This window comes from Podarcis melisellensis (genome assembly GCF_964234715.1).
Source record: "Podarcis melisellensis genome assembly, chromosome: 6".
Classification (NCBI taxonomy): Eukaryota; Metazoa; Chordata; class Lepidosauria; order Squamata; family Lacertidae; genus Podarcis; species Podarcis melisellensis.
In genome coordinates, this window is record NC_138538.1 from 41,407,530 (window position 1) to 41,430,407 (window position 22,878).

Consider the following 22,878-nt stretch of genomic DNA (forward strand, 5'->3'; position numbering starts at 1 on the left):
CTGAAGGCAGCCCTGTTTAGGGAAGTTTTTAATATAGGGAAGTTTTGTTCTGTTTTTAGTCCTCTGTTGGGAGCCGCCCAATGGGCTCCCAGATGGGCAGGATATAAATAAAATAATAATAATAATAATAATAATAATAATAATAATAATAATAATAATATCAGTGACCCTCAAAGACCTTCCCTTCCCTACCACCCCATAATGTATCTTGACTGTGACCCAGATCAAAGTACAAATTCCTCTCATGATGATCAAGGGTTAGATATCGGTGGAGCTATTCCTTTGCCTCATACGCCCCATACACACTCCGATCTTTTGCTCTGAGGTTAATATTGTGGGGCTCAAAAATCCTGCTCTTTCATTTTCCTGACGATCTGCTTGCCCTTAAGCTTCGGATGAGGACACAAGTGAAGACTGCAAATGTAATCCTCTCAGTCGGGCTTGTTGAGAAATACGTCTTACAGAGTTCAGCAGAGGTGACCGCCCTAGGAAATGTCCATAGGATTGCGATCTAGGTAATTTTCCACACTAACCCTTTTTTCTGGTATTGACAGCATTGTTTGCTCACACATGAACCAGAAGCATCTATCCCAATCCTATGCACTCCCGTGTTTTGCCCATTCTTCTCCTGTTCTGGTGGTGGTGGTGCTTGGTTGTCAGTTTCCTCCCTTCCAAGTGCTAGACCATCATGGTTTATCAAACAAACAACACAAGAACAGTACAAGGCTTTCAGGTGTGAACTGACTGATGCTGTTGACTCAGCTGGTTCGCAGGCCTTACTTGTGATGCAGCTGGCGACAGTGTGGAACCCTGCCTACCTCCCTTGTTTGGCAGCCTCACCACCAGAGCCGTCTTTCCCATTGGTCTTAGTGGTTTGTTGCACCAGGGCGCTGGCCTCTCAGGGGCGCCCTAGCGAGTGGGGGGGGCTACTGCGTGGCTTTGCCAGCAGCCTCCCTCTTCCCTGCACGCCTGCCAGCTGTGCCACGCCAACTACAGTGGTACCTCAGGTTAAGTACTTAATTTGTTCTGGAGGTCCGTTCTTAACCTGAAACTGTTCTTAACCTGAAACACCACTTTAGCTAATGGGGCCTCCCGCTGCCGGAGCACGATTTCTGTTCTCATCCTGAAGCAAAGTTCTTAACCTGAGGTACTATTTATGGGTTAGTGGAGTCTGTAACCTGAAGCGTATGTAACCCGAGGTACCACTGTATATGGCTGGTGGGTGTGCAGCTTCCTTCCCAAGCCTCCACAGGAGGAGAGCAATCACCACAGAGGCTTAGGATGGAAGCTGCGCACAGCTTCCCTCTCAAGTCTCTGCATCTGCTAAAGACGGGGTTGTTATCCTTCTCCTGCTTCCTGGCGCGCAGCTTTCCTGGCTTGCCTTCTCAGGCGCCCCTATGCCAGAGAACATGTCCGCCAGCACGTTTTCCTTTTTTTAAAAAATAAATTTTTTATTAATTTTTCAAACACATAATAAAAAACAGACACATCACAAAACAAAAACAAACACAACATTGAACATATATCGACTTCCCCATACCTCCCTTTCGCTGCATCCTTATTCCAAAATTCTTTAGCAACCCTTTAGTCAGTTTATCTAATTAACTTCCTTTTCATTAATTTTCCTCAAATTTATTAGTTACAGCTGTATTTCTCTACTTCATACCCCTTGACATCCTAACACTCCTCAATTTTACAACAATTTTTAAGATATATTTTAAATTTCTTCCAGTCCTCTTCCACTGTCTCTTTCCCCTGGTCTCGGATTCTGCCGGTCATCTCTGCTAGTCCCATGAAGTCTGTCACCTTTGTCTGCCATTCTTCCAGAGTAGGTAGTTCTTGCATCTTCCAATACTTTGCCAGAAGAATTCTTGCTGCTGTGGTTGCATACATAAAAAAAATCCTATCCTTCTTTGGCACCATTTGGCCAACCATGCCCAGGAGGAAAGCCTCAGGTTTCTTAGGAAAGGTCCATTTAAGGACTTTCTTAATTTCATTATAGATCATTTCCCAAAAGGCTTTAATCTTTGGGCAGGTCCACCAAAGGTGGTAGAAAGTACCTTCAGTCTCATTACATTTCCAACATTTGTTATTGGGCAAATGGTAAATTTTTGCAAGCTTGACTGGGGTCATGTACCACCTGTAGATCATTTTCATTATGTTTTCTTTTAGGGCATTACATGCCGTGAACTTAACACCAGTGGTCCATAACTGTTCCCAGTCAGCAAACATAATATCATGACCGATATCCTGTGCCCATTTAATCATAGCTGATTTCACCGTTTCATCCTGTGTATTCCATTTCAACAGCAAGTTATACATCCTAGACACGCCAGCACGTTTTCCTGCTTGATTGCCGCTGCCAGGGATCGGGGCAGTGGGCGAGGCAGAGGACATTTTCCACTGCCCCCTCCCTTGTTTTGGAGTTGCCGGGGGGGGGGGGCGCCGGAGGGATCTTCGTACTATGGCACCGGATATGCTTAAGACGGCCCTGCTCACCACTGTCCCTTCCTCTGCTCTTCAGTGAAATTGACAAGATGGGGGTGTGATGTTACCATATGAGAGTGCTGGAGGTGAAATAGTTAAACAGGTTACCCTATCAGAACCGGGGGGGGGGTGGAGTCAGAGGGACTATAAAGCCAGCTCTGGGAGGGGCAAAGGGGTGTGTTTGTTGGGGAGTTCGTTGGGAGTTGGGTGGCTGGTTGGAGTGGGAGATAGTTGAGATACAGTTTGTGGATAGGTTGAGTTAGTGTAGCGAAATAGGCTGAGTCAGGAACAGTTACGGGCTAGGCAGACAAGTAAATATCTGAGAGGTGGTTTAGTGAGTGAGAGCAGGTAGCAAAAGTTATAGGTCTGGATGGGCACCCCATGAATGTAATTGACTGATACTGTTTATGAAACCACACACTTGTTAAACTGTAATAAATAAACAAAAGTTTCTGTTTCAATTTAATCCTGACTGGACTCAGTATTGTCCGAGGTAGGGCCTGGGTGGTGGCAGCGAGAAATAAAGTGGTGACACAGGGATCAATAGACAGTGAAACGTCCGAGAACCCTGTATGATTGCCACAGGGCGGGGAGCCTTTCCTGTTCTTTACCTCAAAAAAGAAAGAAAAAACTCTGATTGAGAACACACATGCACTTTGATGCAAATATAACCTAAAAGACCCCTATCCTTACAGTGATAAGGCAGGGAAAGGATGTGAATTATCAGAAAGGATGTGCCATGGGCAGAAGCAGGCAGAGATAGGCAAGTTAGTTCCCACCAAGGTTCTGCAAAGTAATGCCACTCTCCCCTGCACTGCCTATCTGGGGTTGCAACATTGCCTGCTTCTGTCCTTTTGCCCTTCCTTGTACATGAAAATAGTCATTTTTGTAATGCGTGGGGTTATGTTCTGCTGCTGTGCACAATCACCAAACAAAGTTAATGCTAATTTAGGGTTAGTTTCACATCAATAAACTTTCATTAATGCAAAACTAGCACTAACTCTGTTCTGTTCAGCGTGGCAGCTGCTGTCCTCTGGATGCCCCCCCTAAATTTCTCTAAAGGCCAGTTGCCTGAGAGCATGAGCTGGAGAGAGTGATGTTGCAGATGTGTCCTGGTTGTGGGCTTCCCATGGGTATTTGGTTGGCCACCGCCAGAACAGAAGGCCAGTTTACATAGGCATTTGGACGCATCCAGCAGAGCTCTTCATGTTCTTACCTCTTGTTTTGAGGAGACTTGGCCATTTCAGGACCAAAGGTCAACTCCTTTTATCCATTTAAAGCCTGTGATCGAAAGAAGGGAAGCAAATGAATCTCAACAGCAATATTTTTATTTGTTAAATTTGGTTGCTGAAATTAATAGGGTTATGGAACCAGAAGCAGATTTTTGTGTGTAATAGTAGGGCTTTTAAACTCGGGTACCAAAGAACATCATAAACCATTTGATGATGTCTGTTGCAAGGAGTAGGCTTATTACTGCATTATTTACTAGGTTTTGTTTGAAACATGTCAGTGTTGATAGTGCTCTAGCGCAAGTCACTCCCGTATCTGGGAAATGGCCAGCTTCATTCAACTCGGGTCTTGATGCAAACTAAAAAATCATCACCATTCTGATGAAGTGGTCTCAGGCCCACAAAAGCTTATGCCACAGTAAATATGTTTGTCTTCAGAGTACAATAGGGCTATCCCAACTACCTTCCAGAATTGTCATTTGGGGCCTCTCAATGTCTGTAAACATCTACCAGAAGCCTGTTTCGGAATCTTACTCTTCAAACTATTATAGGAAAAGGAAAATCTTCCATCCAACTTCTCGTTAACTAGGACCAATCATGTAATTACCATCAGCAAAAGGAAATACAACGGCCCAGTAATGAGAGGACTTGTTTAATGAGAATTGATTTGGATGTGTTGGCAAGGTTAGGCAATGCTGTGTTAAACAAATGTTACCTCTGACTTTCCAATCATTTTCCTTACTGCAAAATGTCCAAAGGTTTTTTGGTGGGTGGAGAAGTGGGCTTGTTTTGCAAGAGCTCCAAATCGACTTAAATTGTGCAACCTAAATTGAAGGTCCGTATAGTTAAAGCTATGGCTTTCCCAGGAGTGATGTGTGGAAGTGAGAGTTGGACCATAAAGAAGGCTGATTGCCAAAGAATTGATGCTTTTGAATCATGGTGCTGGAGGAGACACTTGAGTCCCATGGACTGCAAGAAGATCAAATGTATCCATTCTGAAGGAAATCAGCCCTGAGTGCTCACTGGAAGGACAGATCATGAAGCTGAGACTCCAATACTTTGGCCACCTCATGAGAAGAGAAGACTCCCTAGAAAAGACCCTGATGTTGGGAAAGATAGAGGGCACAAGGAGAAGGGGACAACAGAGGACGAGATGGTTGGATAGCGTTCTCGAAGCTACCAGCATGTGTTTGACTAAACTGCGGGAGGCAGTGGAAGACAGGAGTGCCTGGCGTGCTCTGGTCCATGGGGTCACGAAGCGTCGGACACGACTAAATGACTAAACAACAACAACATATGACTGAATCCCACCCCAAAACAGTGAAATTTTGAAGCAATGAGATGAAGTTGCCGTTTTCTTTTTAAATATTTTGAGCTGCTGCTGGTCTCCTCAACATGGCAACAGGACCTTCCACAAAACCCCTTGGATCGTTTCCCCAGCAGGAAACAGAAACAACCGTAATTTATTTTTGCATGCATGTATGCAAGAAATGCAGATATGGCGAGTCTTTGCCCGCTGCCTGGGGCCTGGCACCTTTCTTGGACTCGGAGACGAGCAGAGGAGCAAAGAACTTTGCCGTGTGAAATGCAAGGGGGCCTGTCGGTTCCCCCGCGCGCAATGCAGCATCAAACTCCAGCGGATGAGCTTCTGCAGAAAGGCGGACACGATCATATGCCTTCGGCTCCTCCACAAAAGTCCAGAAAGCAGCCGGAGCCCTTTTTAAAGCGCCAGGGTTCACGGCGGCCGTGCGCGAGGTCTCCAGGAGATGGCGCGCGCCTTTGCGGCGCCTCTCGTCTCCATTGTCTGGCTCGCTCGCATCGCCCGCCTCGCTTGGCTGTGCTGGGAATCTGCAGCTCGCCGCTTTCGCTCGCCAGCTCCCCTCCAAAGAAGAGACCCGTTCCCGGAGCTGCTGCTTGGATTTTAATGCCAGATGCACGAGGATTAGCAGATCGCCCCGAGGAGCTATCCTGGAATTACCACAGGAGGAGGCGGAGGAGGAGGAGGAAAGGGGGGAAAGGAAAAGGCATTGTGGAAGAGAGAGAGAGGAGAGGGAGGGAGGCGCGCAGGGAAAAGACCATCGCTTGGAAACGGCAGCAACAGACCAGGAAATCGCTGGGCAGACACCAGGTAAGCTGGGAGCAGGAGGAGGCGTTTGCGAAATGGACTTAGGGAGGCACCGGCAGAGAAGATGTGCGAGACGCAGGTTTGGAAACCAACCAGTTCTCCCCCTTCGCAACATGGAAATCGGGGAGGGAGGAAGCTTGTGCAGGGAAGCCGCTTCCACTGCAGTCCCAGCCTTGGATGCAGTGCAGCAGGCGCAGCAAGCAGGTTGCGCGCATGGAGGCTGAGCCTAGCTTGCAGAGGAATGCTCCTGGAGCGGGATCCTGCTCAGTTCCTCCGATAATCTCTCCCCCAGTTGCAGCGATCTCTCTCTCTTAAAAGCTAAAGCTGGCTTTACTTTAATCTTTCCCTTGGGGTTGGCCTTTCTCTCCCCACCCGTATAGCTGGAACCACATGTGCTCGGATCTCCTTGCAAATTCCTGCTCGCTTTGCGTTCCTCCCTCTTACAAAGCGACGAGCTTTTGGGCAAAGCAAAAAGCGGGGAGAACGGACCGCAAAAGGGGCGCGGTGCCGGAGGGTTGGTGGGGCGGGGGGGGGGGTCGTGTAAGAGGGATAAATCCAGTACCTCGGACATGGGCAGCAGAATCTCTCGTTCTGGGCAAACTTCCCCAAGCTGACGGGGCACGATGGATCTCTGACTTTTCTGAAAGTTGTAATACTACAATTCCTCTTCTTTCTCTTCCCCGCCCCCTAATAACTATCCGAGGAATGGACAAGAATTGCCCAAGCTTGAGCGAGAATACAAGGTTGGGCCTCTGTTCCGTTTATGTTGGTTGGTTTCTGCAAAATTCCTGGGATCAATAATAATAATAATCATCATCATCATCATCATCATCATCTATCCCTTGGGATAATCGATTCCAGGAGCCAGCAGCAATGTTAGCTCCCTTATTCCTTTGTCTAGTATTATAATTATGACTACTGTCTGTGTCATGAATATGTATTTTTAAAGCCTGGCTCATGCATTTAGGAAAACGTAAGGAGCTTACGATTCCCGTGTGTAGACTGCTTTATATGTAATTTATAGGGTTCTTACTATAATCCTGGTTAAAGTGATGAGCGGGGGAGCAGAATCCTTAATTAGAGGGTCATCCCTGTTTTTCTTTTTAGGAATGCGTGGAGGGGGAAAGAGCCACTGACCTACTAAGAAAAATAGCGTTGTCGGGATTTTTTTTAATCGGGCTTTGGGTTGTTTTTCCTTTGTGCCAACTGTGCTGTCAGTGTCCCTCCTCCGCCCAAGCAACATAAATGCTAAACATAAAATAAAAAGCAAATGATAAAACTGGATTTGGAAAAGTGGATGTGTTCAACCATTTGGTGGGAAAGACCATAACCTTGCACTGAAATGGGCAATAGTAGAAAGCCATTTCCTTTACTTGCGATAAAAAGGAATCCACAAGTTATAAAATTGCACACCAGTTGTAACTTTAGAAACCTTGGACAGTGAGACATGCTGCCTTCTCAGGTGCCAAACTGGAGCAATGTTTACATATGTGCTTCTTAGACTCTCCCTCCTTGTAGTGGCGATAGACAGGGATATGATCCCTTCACAGCAAAACAAGTTTGCTATGTGTTGATTTGATATTGGCTTAAAATGAATCAATGGCCACACTGCGATTGTGTTATAGTATGCCATATAGTTTCCTGCTTCGTAGGCTTTTTATGTCACAGGTACGCTTTCCTTTAAGCATAGATGTAATCCCACCAAATACAATGAGTCCATTCCTGACAGGGCTGTTGGAATAACTGGAAGCTTTGCTATTGATTTTCAGCAACCTTTAGAGAAAGCTAGTAGCGCTAGCATCCATGCATATATATATATATTCCATTTTAATGCCCACCAGCGGAGATTTATCTGCACTGAAATCTGATTGGCAAGGGAGGATGTCTAGCCCAGCTAGCAAGGCTGTCCTGGTCAGGGCTCATTAGCTGCATTACCATGGATTTGTGTGAAACAAAATACAGAGCGTGGTTGGGATCAGGCTGAACGTTTGCATTCGTTGTTCCCAGGAGGAAAGCTGAAATGCCTTCCAAGGCCAGGATAGCAATCATTAAAGCTCCATGCCTTTGCGGATTGACATGGAAAGATGTACAAAGTATACATTGCTGGCTCCCTAGAATGAAAACTGCTGCCAGTGTGTACAATAGTGAGCAAAAGGAACCAGTGGCCTGAAGGTGATGGAAAGTAGTTTTCTAAGTTCTTAAGAAATGAGCAGATCCAGAGTGCAGGGGGGCCACAGACCAGAGGAACAGACTCTTGCACCGGGGTGTTGTTTCAGGGGTTTTGTTGGGAAAGGGTTAGGGTCAGTATCTTTTTAGATTTCTGTGGAAAATGTTCAATTTGGTTGTTTACTTTTTGATGAGTTTTATTTATTGTTTATGACTACTTTTGTGATGTTTGTCATTATGCACATTTTTTTCATGTTGTAAGCCGCCTTGAGCATTTTAACTATGGAAAGGTGGCATACAAATAAAATGATTAATTAATAGAAGGATGATAAACCACTTATATTCTGCGTGGTGCAATGTAGGTAGCTGCTTTATATCAAGTCAGAATACTGATCCATCTCACGCAGTGTCGTCTGCACTAACTGGCAACGGTTCTCCAGGGTTTCAGGCAGAAGTCCTTTTTTCCAGCCTGACTGAAAGTCACCAGCAATTGAGTCTTCAAAGCTCTTCCACTGAGTTGTGTTCTGCTCATACTGCATTCGCGCTTTTGGGTACTTTGAGCGAGGGTTGTACCTCAAGGGTGGAGCACATGCAAAAGGTTCCAGGTTGAAACCCCATCCTCTCCTGGTTGGCCTAGGAAAGCTTGTCTGGAGCCCTTGGAGAACCCCTGGCAGTCAGTAGATAATACTGAGTTATACAGACTGGTGCTCTGGCTCTGTATGAGACAGATGCCCATGTGCTTAATCTGATGGCAGTGAAGGAGGCCCACAGCTGCTCCAGCTATAATTTGCCAAATAAGACCTACTTTAGATAATGTACGCAGGCAAATGCCATCCTTTCTTCCCCAGAGGAAAAGTGACTGCTTGTGGTGTTTCTAGTACCTGCTCTAGCATCCTGTGAATCAAAGTGGGGTGCTCAGCATGACACAAGGAATGGCAGAAATGGAACATGAGTGAAAGAATGAAGCTAAGGATTTCTTAGTAGGGTAGGGTGGGATGGAACCTATGACCTAATTTTCCTAATGTAGGATATTTCCTCAGAAATATTACCCAGACATGAATCTGACATTGGACTCAGCGTAGGCTCTGGGAGGCACTGCCTGAGGGACGTTGCAAAGATTTACAATTCACTCATTTATAAAAAGTCAGAGGGAAGAGAAGGCATATGAAAGGGTAAAGCCCTGCTTCTCATGTGACAGCTGATATTCCACCTCTCTCTCTCCCACCCCCTGGCCTTGGGTGTCCTTATTTTCACTAGGCCTTATTCCCTGCAGCCTGAAAGTATGTTTATGGCTGAATCAGGACCTGTGTTTGCAAAACACAGGAGTGTGTCACTTTAGGGCAGGACTTGACAACCCAGCCTTCTAGTGATTCAGAAAGTGTGTTGAGAGAGACTATGTGAAAGGTGCGTAACCTCCTGTCGTCTTGCTGCATTACCTCTCAAGGAAACTTACTTTGGCTCCATCATGCTGCCTGTTATGAATGTCATGCATTTAGGTCAGCCTTTTCCCTAACCTGTGGTGCCTCCGGATGTTCCAGGCCACAACTCCCATAATCCCCAACCACTGACCATGCTGGATGTGATTGATGGGAGCTGTAGTCTAAAACATCTAGAGGGCACCCAATTGGGGAAGGCAGGTTTAGGTGATGGTTGGAAGGATATGCCTGCGCTGATGCAGCCAAGGAAGGCTACGCCAAGAGAAGATGGGCATTCCAGTTAGGATGTTGCCTTGGATTTGGATCCAACTCACACAACTGTGACTTTGCACACAACAACTACAACTCGGGGACGCGGGTGGCGCTGTGGTCTAAACCACTGAGCCTCTTGGGCTTGCCGATCGGAAGGTCAGCAATTCGAATCTCCGCGACGGGGTGAGCTCCCGTTGTTCTGTCCCAGCTCTTGCCAACCTAGCAGTTTGAAAGCACGTCAAAGTGCAAGTAGATAAATAGATACCACTCCAGCAGGAAGGTAAACGGCATTTCTGTGTGCTGCTCTGGTTTTGCCAGAAGCAGCTTAGTCATGCTGACCACATGACCCAGAAAAACTGTCTGCGGACAAACGTCGGCTCCCTCAGCCAGTAAAGTGAGATGAGCACCACAACCCCAGAATCGTTCGCGACTGGACTTAACTGTCAGGGATCCTTTACCTTTGCCTTTTACTACAGCTCAGTACTATCTAAAACTTCCCATGAGGTCAGGGACAATCTGTTAGATGGTGGCCATGATCCTATACAGAAATCCAGTGACTCAGCATCCAGAGAGAGACTTGGGAATGGGAACTGAAGCACCGAAGTCCCTTAATTTCTGCAGGAACATGATGTCTTAAATATCAGAAGTGTTTGAACATCTTAACGCAAAAGCCCTCCAGCAGTTATCAGAGAAACTGGGATACAGTGCTGCTGTTAGCCATGCCCTGATGCAGTCACACCTCCTCTAGGTTATAACAGGTAACATTTACATGTATTCAAATGTGCCTGTTCTTTTGCCTCTTGATAGTTAAGAACCAGATTTTCAGGATTGTGCAGAAGGTGGAACATATGTACTCAGCTGGGGAAAATGCTTGTCATTTCAGTGTGTATAATTTTGTACAAAACCAGAGTTTGGTGGTCATTGCCAAGCAGCTGGGTGCCTAATCTTGGACTCCTCTGCAAACCTGCCCCCTTTTCTGTCTTTGTCCCAGAGGTGCAGCTGCATGCGTCTGCGGCATGTGCATTGATATGCACAGCTGGTCAGTTCTGCAGAACTGAAACTTCTGCATCGGAAACAAAAGGTTGTGCTGAATTTGACTGTTAGGCGTGGCTTCAGGAAGTGCCGCACCAGGTAGCATAGTTGCAGAGAGATAGCTGTGCAGAGCAGCAAACCTTGCAGGGATATTTGCTTAGCTCAACGCTACTGACATAGATGAGTCAACGTCCGTCACACCTCAGAACTTCCAGGCCTGGTGGCGATACTTGCCAGTTGCACAGAGCAGGCAGGTTTCAAAGCAAATGGAAACTGCACAGTATGTGGGAAATTATGCAGTAGATGCTGGCAAGATGTGTACCTTTGTTAGGTATCTGTTCTGCTTTCTACAGGCATGTAAGACTGAAAGGGTGCAACGTGGGGGTGGGAGCGAGCCGTCTAGAGCCATCCCCATCATGCTAATGAAACTGAGCATGAGGCTTAGCCAGGCCTTGCTCCTTAAATATAGTATAACTTTACCCTGACAGATGTGCAAAAACAACTTCGTCAGAAATACAGTCCTATCAATAACCCCTCACTTTCCCTTTTTAAAGGTTCGGTGTGCTCACTTTAAAGCCCTTTCTAGGTAGAAATCAGGCATTCCGTGGATGTCACATAATAATAATAATAATAATAATAATAATAATAATAATAATAATTATTTCTACCCCACCTATCTGGCTGGGTTTCCCCAGCCACTCTGGGCAGCTTCCAACAAAAATTAAAAAATACATTAAAACATCAGTCATTAAAAACTTCCCTGAACAGGGCTGCCTTAAGATGTCTCCTGAATGTCAGGTAGTTGTTTATCGCTTTGACATCTGCTGGAAGGACGTTCCACAGGGTGGGCGCCACTACCGAGAAGGCCCTCTGCCTGGTTCCCTGTAGCTTTGCTTCTCACAATGAGGGAACCGCCAGAAGGCCCTCGGCGCTGGACCTCAGCGTCCGGGCAGAATGATGGGGGTGGAGACGCTCCTTCAGGTATACTGGACCGAGGCCGTTTTCAAGTGGAGCAGGAAAGATATAAAACCTACTGTAATGCGATATTTCCCATGAGCAGTGAGAGACCCAAGATGCTCCTTCAGGTATACTGGGCCAAGGCCGTTTAAGGCTTTAAAGGTCAGCACCAGCACTTTGAATTGTGCTCGGAAACGTACTGGGAGCCAATGTAGGTCTTTCAAGACCTGTGTTATGTGGTCTCGGGGGCCGCCTCCCATCACCAGTCTAGCTGCCGCATTCTGGATTAGTTGCAGTTTCCGGTCCACGTTCAAAGTTAGCCCCACATAGAGCGCGTTGCAGTAGTCCAAGCGGGAGATAACTAGAGCATGCACAACTCTGTCGAGACAGTCCGTGGGCAGGTAGGGTCTCAGCCTGTGTACATGTAAACAGATGGCATAATATTTTGTTGGGAGCTGCCCAGAGTGGCTGGGGCAACTCAGTCAGATGGGCAGCATATACATAATAATAAATAATGAAATTATGGAGTCAGACTGTAGGGCACCGCACCATGGTAAGAAAAGAAAACTATATATTTCACAACTATGACCAGTTCTGTTCAATTAAGGGAAATATCACTGAAGCACAGCACCAAGACGGGGTCGAAATGACATTTCTCCTCCTTTTAGTAAATTACACCTGTTCATCTGATAGGTATATACTGGGGGATGATGTGTTCAGAGAATTCAGGCAGCTGCATAGGATCATCTGGTTATAAAGTGAAGAGGAAAGACCAGTGATATGAACCTCCATTCATGCTATTAAACATGATCAATCTAATGCCTTAGTTACAACCCAGTTTTGGCCTTTGTGGAGATAAAGGAGCACAATAGTTCAGTTTAAGGACCAGCGAATCGGTGGCCATATATGATGATGCCAATAGTTCATGATATCCTTCCTCCTGATTGCCTCCTGGCAATGCTGGTGATCCATTTATTTATTTATTGCATTTACATCCTACCTTTTTCTCCAAGGAGTTCAAAGTGGCATACATGCTTCTCCCACTTCTCATTTGATCCCTACAGCAACCTTGTCAGGTTGGTTGGGCTGAGAGGCCATGACTGGCCCAAGGTTACAGAGTGAGTTTTATCATGGCTAATTGGGAATTTGAATCCTGTTCTACCAGGTCCTAGTCTGACACTCTAACCACTATGCCATGCTGGTTCTCAAGGAGGAAAAGAAGAGCATATACTACACAGCACACAAGCTCTACTTCTTTGGTTTGCATGCCATATCCACAGGGCCGTCTTAAGCATATCTGGTGCCGTGGTGCAAAGATCCCTCCACACACCCCCCCCGTTTCCTAGAGTTATCGACCTTTTTAAGGGGGGGGACCCCCAAAGTTGTTGACCTTTTTTAGGAAAGGTTCCCCATAGTTGTTGGCCTTTTTTTTTTTTTAGGGAGCTGACACCACACTTACACAAAATAGAAGAAAATCTAATGAAGTCCTCAGTTCCAAAGCCAGACTCGTTCAAGACTCAGCAGTTCTTCTAATTCATCCTCATGATTCAAATCACCACATATCAAAAAGTTAAAGCAATCACCAGTTTGTTCTTCTTTAAATAAAGACACAGAGAATGAAGTTCCTGGCCAATTTGTGTTTTAAGTACAAAGCTGACGTTTTCAAATATTGTGGGTGGGTGGATGTAAAGCAGTGACATCCTGAACCTAAAAAGGACCGAAAACTTGGGCCACAAAAGCTGCATCTCTAACTGCACTCACCTGAGAGTAAGCCCTGCTGAATCTAATAGGATCTTAAGACCCGCCCCCGTCTTTAAAGGATTTTTTGTTGGTGTGTGTTTGTTTTTAACCACTAACTGCATGGAGAGCACACTCTCGAATCCAAACTTACCTCCAAACTGAGCCCTAATGGTAGTGCGCCCCCCAGCTTCCCCCTCCCACTGCCCCAAATCTGAATGAATCCGTCCTCCACCTTTTTCCTCAACGGAAGGGGCAGGGGGTGATGTTCTTGGCACCCCTCCTCCTCCTTCCCACCCCCTGATCTGGGCAGCTCGAGGCTCGCTTGCCACGTGGGCTTCCTCAGCAGTCCCGCTACTGCCGCGGTGCGGACAGGAGGAAGAGGGGCGCCATGTAGCTTTGCGCACCGCTGACGCTGCCTCCTCTCCCAGGCAGGAAGCGAGAGACCGCGGCTGGCCGTAGGAAGACCTGCTGCCACTGCCACCCAGCATGCCCTTGCAGCTGTTACTGGTCAGTCCCGGACTCCCACTGCTAGGCGCCCCTGATGGGTGGGTGCTGTGCCGCAGGGCGCCACTAACCTAATGGGTAAGATGGCCCTGCATATTCAGATACCCTGCGCATGCATATTTTTTTCTGCAGCCTGTTCCTCAGCATAGCAGCAAATGGAAAGAATTCCTCATAACACCTACACACCCTCCAACTGTTGTTCTGGTACAAGTGAAAACACACACAATGTTTTACACAGTATCCAGAAGGACAGCCATGGGGAGGCTTGCAGCAGCGAAAGGGCAAACAGTGCCAATTCCTGCTGGAGACTTGCTGGTGCATTGTGGCAAGAGCAGATTTGGTGGGCAGCAGCCTGCACCAGGTCCATGAAGGAGATGTATTGTTTTACACAAATCTTAGTAATGGAGTAGAAAGCAAAAAAAGGTATGACCTAATCATGGAGGGGGGGGGACTATTTGGGGATTGGATGTGGCCCAGACTGGATGTAGCTGAACATTTTTATCCAAACAGTAAAGTAATGATAGGTTGGCCACTTAGGCATTGCCCAAAAGGAGGAATTGCCTTACCAAAAACAGGGCAAAAGATGGCACAGAGTTGCACAGAATGCACTAAGGCAGTGTTCTCCAAACTTGGGTCTCCAAGCTGCTTTTCCACTACAGTTCCCATCAGCCCTGACCACTGGTCCTGCTAGCTAGGGATGACGGGAGTTGTACTGCAGAACAGCTGGAAACCCTGCACTGAGGTATGATCATAGGCATGCATATTTATGCATGAAATAATTGCTATTATTTAAATATATCTTACCATAGTGAGGAGGAGGGTGACCTGCAGGCCTGCTCAGTCAGCTGACTAGGTGCTCCCTGTTGATGGGCAACTGCTCTGCCTTCATATGGATTTTTTTAAAAAACTGGATGTGAGCTAGATTTCCCATCAAACATAGACAGGCTTTGAGTGGAGAATTGTTCTTTTTAAAGTAGGACACGTGGCCACTCTGGGCTGAGAGCTAATTCTCGCAATTAGCTTTATCCACGACTCACATATGGAAAACAGCAGGCAGGAGATGTTAAGTGGCCTTTTCCAAATCTATTGTGGAATAAGGGAACTCAAACCTGCAGTGGAGCTTGAACCCAGGACCTGTGGAGTTCAGCCTGTGTGCTGCTACTGAGTCTCCTGTGCTGCCAGTAGACCAGAGAAAAGCTTGTGAAAAGGCTTGACCTTTATAAACACCAGGAAGAACTTGCTGATGGTAAGAGCTGTTTGACAGTGGACTCTCCTTCCTTGGAGGTTTTTAAGCAGAGGTTGGATGGCTGTCTGTCATGTATGATCTAGTTCAGATTCCTGCATTTCAGGGGGTTGGACTAGATGACCCCTGGGGTATCTTCCAGTTCTACAGCTCTGTGATTCTAGGAGCTTTTTTGAGACAGGGGTCTGCCTCTTTGGCCTGAGCAGCAGAGGGACACGTCCCAGATCTGTGCAGCCTCATTTGCATATTATGTAAATTGCTTGCTAATTATGCAAATCAAGCATCTTAATTGGGTACGTTCTACCAATTGCTTTGTGTTTGCTCCTGGCTCGAAACTTCCACAAAATTTGGGGGGAAGAGATCGGGCCGCATGCTCATGCCAGGAGAGAAGAGTGGCCTTTCTCATCTGTTCCGCCTGCCTTTCTTCTCTGAGTCTAAGAGTGCAGCAAAGGCAAATTCTTCTGAATGGGCTGCAGCTTAAAAGCTCTGCACATGCCAATGAGGACCAGAATAATGCGGTATTTCTGCAGTGAAATGCTGCACTGAAACTGCAGCAGGTACATCCGGAAGGGGCATGAAGTAACCGCCCCATTGGACTGTATGGCTGCTGGAACCAAATGGCCCATGAGAAACAAGCCAAATTTATCAAGACAATTCAGCTGCCTCATTTCACTTCCTGGGTGAAATGAACCTGACTTAGTTAAGCTCTTGATATAGTTGGAATTAAGTCATATCATGACTGAAGTGGCCAATTGATTTCAACTTACTCAGTCTAGATGTAATGTTTTCCTGGAGCTGTGAGGGACTGGAAATTTGCACTTGCAAGGTGAGCAGCTAGGTTTTCTGGGGAACCATGTCTACCCTGGTCTGAAATCAGTGAGTTATTTCAGAATCGGGCCAAGCTATAGGCCTCAGCTGGCCGGTGAACAAATTAACAAGAAAGCAGGGAAGGTCAGAGGTCAAAACTAGCCTACCTTGCAATTAATTCCAGGACTTTGGTAGGCCCAGAGCAATTTGGGGGCAGGGTTGCTGTGCCTGGAGCATGAGGAGGGGGTTGGTTCACAGAGTGGTGAGCCAGGATTTTTGAGACGCTGCTTCTGACCTTGCTGTCTCACATCATCATTTGAATCGGAAGCCTGATAGTTTTGCCAAGCTGATGTGCTTCCATCTACAATAAGGGTGAGTCGTAGCTAGATTGCAAGCCCCTGGCTGAACCTCTGACCTTGTTGGGCCAAGCATGCCTGACTTTCTCATTGCTTAGCAAGTAGCTACCCTGCAAGAGGAGTCACATGTACTGTCTCCCAGTCTTGTTTCTGGGCCCAGTTCAAAGTGTGTCCCCCCCCATTGTACCTTTCCACATCTTGAGATATTCTTCAGGGGACCTCCTCTAAATGCCTCTGCCAAGTGAAGTTAGGCAGATGTTTATCATAGGGTGGGTATTCTTGGTGGTAGCACCCCAGGGAAGCTGGCCGGGCACCTTCTTGAAGCTCGTTTTGGCCCCAGGTGAAAGCTTTACTTCATTCTCCCAAACTCTATAAAATTGCAGTTTTAATGTTTGGAAACACTTTATATGCTATGTATATTCCTCTCCCTGGTTGAAAATATCTATGCTGCAAAATGTTAATTTATGAGAGTCTGTTTTATCATTATATTTCTGACAATGCTAGTGAGTAGCCTTATAAATGTGTAAGCGGAAATAAAATTGAATGGAGGACTCAAGTTGAACAATGGTAGGAATGGAGAAAGGGCTCCATTAGGGTTTTTTTTTTAAAAAAAAAAAGGTGGGGGGGTGTAGGAATGAGAGGATTTCACAATTATGTTGAAATTACAAACAGCCATGGAGTGCTGGTTTTGATTGGAACAGTGCTTACCCACCAAAATTTTTCCAATGAAAATAGGGACATTTATAATTATAATATAATAATTTTTACCTCGCCCATCTGACTGAGTTGCCCCAGCTACTCTGGGTGGCTTCCAACATATATAAAAACATAATTAAACATTAAAAATGTCCCTATACAGTGGGGAGAGACTTAATTCCTTCACCTGTGCCATTTTCCCCAAAGTAAATTGTGTTCTTAGCTCTACTTGGGGTTGGCGGAAGGTACCTAACTGTATCATACCTTACAAGGGACTCCTGAGTTCAGGAGATGAGTGCTAAAAATGCATCACATTCTTTCCTTGGAACTTCTTAAGCAGACGTTGGATGGTCATTTGTCATGGATACTTCAGTAGAGATTCCTGCATTGCAGAGGGTTGGTCTGGAAGACCCTCAGTCTCTTCCAGCTCAACAGTTTTGTGATTCTATTCTTCTAGCCAATTAGAAAAAATGAACAAACCACAAAATAGCTCTTCTTCATTTTCAGTTACACGTTATTCTTAATACAGTGGTGCCTCTGGTTACGTACTTAATTCGTTCCAGAGGTTTGTTCTTAACCTGAAACTGTTCTTAACCTGAAGCACTACTTTAGCTAATGGGGCCTCCCGCTGCCGCTGCACGATTTCTGTTCTCATCCTGAAGCAAAGTTCTTAACTCGAGGTACTATTTCTGGGTTAGCGGAATCAGTAACCTGAAATTATGTAACCTGATGTACCACTGTAGTGAGTTCCCACCATGGCTAGAATGCTGAAAGGTAAGAAAATGACTTATTCCCTATGAGTCAGGAAAAAGCATGCATGTTTTCCCAAATATCTCTGTCACTCTTTTCTTCTACATTTTTAATATGAAAATTAAGAATTGGGGCCAATCAGTGTCCTCAACAAGTGGGGAACCCTTTGTCCACAGGCTTATTTAGGCACACGAGGTCTTCCCATTTGGCCCACAAAGTTGTTTCTGCCAAGCCACACCCACCTGACCTACAGCTGACCTCTCATGATGTTGGGTGAGGATCGGGTAGCAGTGGGGCTTGCACAAAAGGGGCTTTGCAGCCCTTACAAACCATCTGATTGGTGGTGCCTGCAAAGCCTCTTGGAGGCTTTAAGCACAAGGCATTCTGCACGCACCTACAAGGCACGCTTAGAACCTGGGCAAAATCTGCCTATCAGCAGGATAACTCTCTTTAACTTGCTTCTCCCCCAACCATTGCTTGCCTTTCTTCCCCATCCCACCGGACCTTCCTTTGCTCTGCTCAGCCCTTGAACCAGCAGCAGCCACTGACACAGATCCTGAGTTCCCTGTAGAGAGGGGCAGAAGAATGCAGGCAGAAAGCCTGTGTGGTGATCTGGGAAGTGAGGGAAGAGTTAATGGAAGAATTGCAATAGAAGCTGCAAAAGCTGGCACTTTTTACCTTCCAATTCCCTCTTCTCCCCATTATTGGAGGAAGCAAAACTACAGCTGTCTCCTCTTTGCAGGCATAACCTTCATCTCTCCTGTTTGGATAACCTTGGGTGTGCTCTGTTTCGATGACCTTGGGAGCATGATGCCCTTCCAGACGGGTCAAACATTAGCAACTGCCTCTGAATTACCGTTTTTCTGCACATCACACCGGGAACCTCAGTGCCCCCCTCTCTTCAGGGCAAGGAATCTCTGCTACATCCCCCCACCCCGTCCCCCGCTCCCCAGCTCAGCTGCCAGCAAAGCCATCTTCACACACTGCAGTGCTTGCTGCCTAATTTGGGGGGGGGGGAGGGTGGCGGGCTCTGCTCTGAATTCCCACGGACTTTAGCACAATCTTTCTGCTTGACTTCCCTTGTCTGTCCCCAGAGCTGAGCAGGTGGTGCTCAGCTGCTGCAAACACAAGAGCACGGGCCGCAGGCTGTTCGCATTTGGGCTGGCGCGAGCCCTAAAGTGTGCAGACGCACATGTCCCTCGTACCAGATGGGTTGCCTTCCCCACCCCTCCAGCTCTCCTTTCATGTTCCGCCTCTTTGCGCGAGGTTTCCTGCAGTTGTAAGCAGAAAGCTGGGAGGGCAAGGTTAGCTGGGATGCTTCCCTTTCTGATTTTGCTGCTCTTTCTGGGTGTGCTAGTCCTTTCTCTGCACCTGTCCAGTACCCTCCTATAATCCAAAGCAAAATATGTGATTAATGCATTGCTTGTAACAGAGCAGATGGAGCTAGTAAGGTTTTTAATCAAGACCTGATGGAAAAGAGAAGGTGGCAAATCGACTGTTTTCTCTGTTGCGGGACTAACGCTCTGTATAGCGTGGGGTAAGAAGCCTTTTCATAGGAGGACTGCATTCCTTTCTGTGTAACCTGCCAAGGGCAGTACGGTGCAAACGTGGGCAGAGCAGCAAATGCAAATTTTCCCTTTGGACCAACAGTTCAGTTTCTGCACACCCACCCATGCCCACCTCTCTGTGGCAGATTTGAGAAGTTTCTAAGAGAGAATCTAGTACAGGGGTTGGCAGTTTTCTTAAGCTGCGGGCCAGTCCACTGTCCCTCAGACCTTGTGGCAGTCCAGAGAAGCGTCACGGGGGGGGGGGCTGGAAGAAGAGGTGAGGGGGGCAAGTAGTCCTCCTCCCCAGCCCCAGCCCCAGTCCCAGCTGCTGTGCTTACCTTCCCAGGGGCTGGCTCTGGAGAGGGGCTGCTTAAAATGGCGCTCAGCCAGCTCAGTGCAGTCCTATTCCTCCTCTAGGCAGGGCAGGGAGAAGCCAGGAGGAGGGAGGGAGGAGGCACTGCTTGTCGGTGGGGGGGATGGAATGGTGCAGAGAGAAAAAAGGCACATCCCTAATGAACAGAATCCCCACGCCATTCCACGGACAGTCTGCAGTCCGGATCCTGAAGGCAATTGGACCCGATCCGGCTTGCGGGCCTTGGTTTGCCGACCCCTGATCTAGTACATCTGGAGGTGGCCTAAAAAGCTTTTGAAACGGATGTGTAAGCAAGAAGAAGGCGTGGCTTTTGATTTGGCAGTGTCTCCTGGTTCAGGGGGCCTGGCTAACAAAGAAATGGGATTGAATTTTGAACGGTACTAAGAATGTGGGCATCTGCATAATGCCAGGCCACAAATCTAGAACTTTGAAAAAACTGTCGGCCACCTGCGTGGAGGATGGCACACTGATGCGCTGTCATAGGAAGTGGCCTTATACAGAGTCAGACCATTGGTCCACTCAACTTGGTATTGCGTATTTTGCTGGCAGGAGCTGGTGGGAATTGTTGAAAACAACTGGAGGGCAGCAGGTTGGCCAAAGCTGGTCTACTTGAACAGTTACAGAGTCTCAGGTAGAAGTCTTTCCAGTTACCTGCTACTGAATCCTTTAAACTGGCAATGCAGGGTTGCATACAATCGATGTGTTGTACCACTGAGTTCCCATTGCTCCCTGAAACTTTACAGGGGATAATCTGTGGCCTCAGTTCATATAGGGATCTTGACATCTGCAGAGTTCTGTGCACAAGCTCTAAAGGGATTGCTCGTGTCTCATATCATTGACTGTCCACTGTATGGGCACCTTGAAGCAGTACAGCAAATGGCTTTCAACTTCCAGCTCTTGGCCATTGTCCCACCCCACTTTCTTTCTTGTTTCCTGTTTTCCCTGTTTGGTTGTTTCTGTAACTCGCTGATTACAGAGGGCAAATCCAGGTCTGCCAGCGACTCTGCCAAATCTGACTCCCCAACCAAGACGTACAAGGCTGTGTTTGTTGCATTCACATTTTTAATTTTGTAGTTGGGCCTTTGTACGCTTAAACTATATTGGGAGGCACTGTTGCTGCAACTGCCTGTGACACATAGAATTGTAGAGTTGGAAGGGACCCTGAGGTTCATCTAGTCCCATACAGAGATTGAACCTACAACCTTGGTATTATCAGCACCATGCTAACCGACTGAGCTATCACATGATCTGCTATGGAGAGGCATATCTCAGCAATGAATTACCATTACTGTATCTGTATTTCAACTATACCAAGTGTGACTGGCAAATTGACAAACTCTACTCCAAGGTTTGTTTGTGTTTATTGTTCTTCTGCAGGAAAACCAAGAAAACACATTTTAAAAAACAACAGTAGCAGCAACTTGGGAGAATCCCTAAAAAGGTTTCCTGCAAAAGATCCGCAGTCACAAGGGCAGCAGCTCTAATTTGTTTTGCTTTGGAAGGACCTTCAAAGTCTTGTCTGTTCCTTTGTAGCTCTGTTCAACAGGCTGTAAACAAAGATACTAGCCCAAACCAGACACTGCGGTTGCTTGTAATATGCTTTCCCCCTCCATGAGAAGTGTTGTGTTGCACTTTGCTATCATACCACATTGACAGGTACCATAACTGGGAATGCAGTTAAGCTTAAGTTGAAAGAATTTGAATAAGTTGTACTAATGCACACACACATGCACAAATACAAATTTCTTTGTTAACCTTTGGCATACTTCTTCCCAGCTTCAGCATCAAATAACTAGATTTTTATTCTAAGCAATGAAGCTGCTTAGTTACTGAGAGTGTGCTAAGGCATCAATATTACCTACTCAACTTGCCTCGTGCACTCTAGGTCAACAAACACTCTGAGATTTAAGATATGTTCCTGCCTGTCCAGTGATCAGTTGGAGCCCTGCTCAGTCTTTCCTAACTAAATTTTCTGAGTGTTCTATAGATGTTTCCTGGCCATCTTCAATTTCACAACAACATAGATTGGAAACATTTTTAGGTTGAAATTTGGATTCTCAGGAAACAAGTCTGCAGCATATTCTGTATATAATATTGAGTGGAATGCATATACATTTGAGATCACTCAAATGTCAGGCAGTTTTAAACGAAATAAAATACAAAAGTCTGGTAATCTTGTGCTCATTCTCCATTCTTTGGAGAATGGGGTCTTCTCAGAAAAGGGGCATCCCTTGCCTTTTTTGTGAAAGACAGATCTGTGAAATGCTGTAAAACAGAAGACCAGCCCAGTGCAATTCTTTAAAAGAAGCACATCACCAGTTCATTTCTTGGCACAAGGCAAGCAGGTCTAGAAGATGTCAGGGGGATAATAATACTGTTAATTTGTAAGGAAGCAAAACGTGTTTGTCTTGGCTCTTCATTTTTTAAGGATTGAATCTGCCTACTTTATTAATAGTATCCCATGAGGGTTTCCAGCTGGAATATCCAGCAGGATCCTTATCTAACTCACTTCAATTGGAAGGGAAATGAGTCTTATTAGCAAGGGAAGAACAGACAACAATGAGAGAAGTCCTTAAAAAAAAAAGTCTTCTGGACTCTCATCTTATTTACCAGCAAAGGCCTGTGGCTGGCTGCTCTATGAGATTGTAGGTACAATTTTATATACTTTTTAATTTCAAACATTTCTAAGCTGTGTGCAATCATCTCTAGGTGGTGCAAGGTAAGAAAATACTTCTTTAGTTTCTGGGTCGTTTCGCACGATGCTTGTAGAAGCTGCAGCTCTTCCTATAGGGAGACCTACCACAGAGAACAGGAGTCAGTTGGCACCCAGGAGCAGCTGGCATCTTGCCACAGCTTTATCAAGCAGATAAGCACAGAGGTAGAATGCTAGGCCTATGCAGGGAGAGTCATCAGATAAACCCGTAATAAGAGGCTGCTGCAATTGAAGGCTGAAGGGCAGCCAAAAAGCCACCACACTGGCCTTTCATGTGGTTTCTCATTCGCCTTTGATCCTCCTCGGTTGCCCACACACACACAATGCTTACTCCCTTCCTCAGGACTCAAATCTCTGTTCTCTTAAAGAGAGCAGATATTTCTCCCACCACACACTGTCAGATTGGGCTGCAGTTTTTGTCTTCCTTGTGCTTCTCAGGAGATGCATGAATGAAATCTGTTCCTT

The 22,878-nt window shown here is 46.3% G+C and overlaps 1 protein-coding gene across 2 annotated transcripts in view; it reads left to right on the forward strand.

Annotated features, from left to right (window-relative positions):
• The first annotated feature begins 5,510 nt into the window (after positions 1–5,510).
• Positions 5,511–22,878, forward strand: part of PIK3C2B (phosphatidylinositol-4-phosphate 3-kinase catalytic subunit type 2 beta) — an 87,160-nt gene continuing 69,792 nt past the window's right edge. The window contains exon 1 of one of the 2 annotated variants that reach the window (XM_081916271.1): positions 5,511–5,920. The gene's annotated coding sequence lies outside the window, so the exon portion shown is untranslated. The remainder of the gene's footprint in view (positions 5,921–22,878) is intronic. The other variant, XM_081916270.1, reaches the window with a different exon arrangement.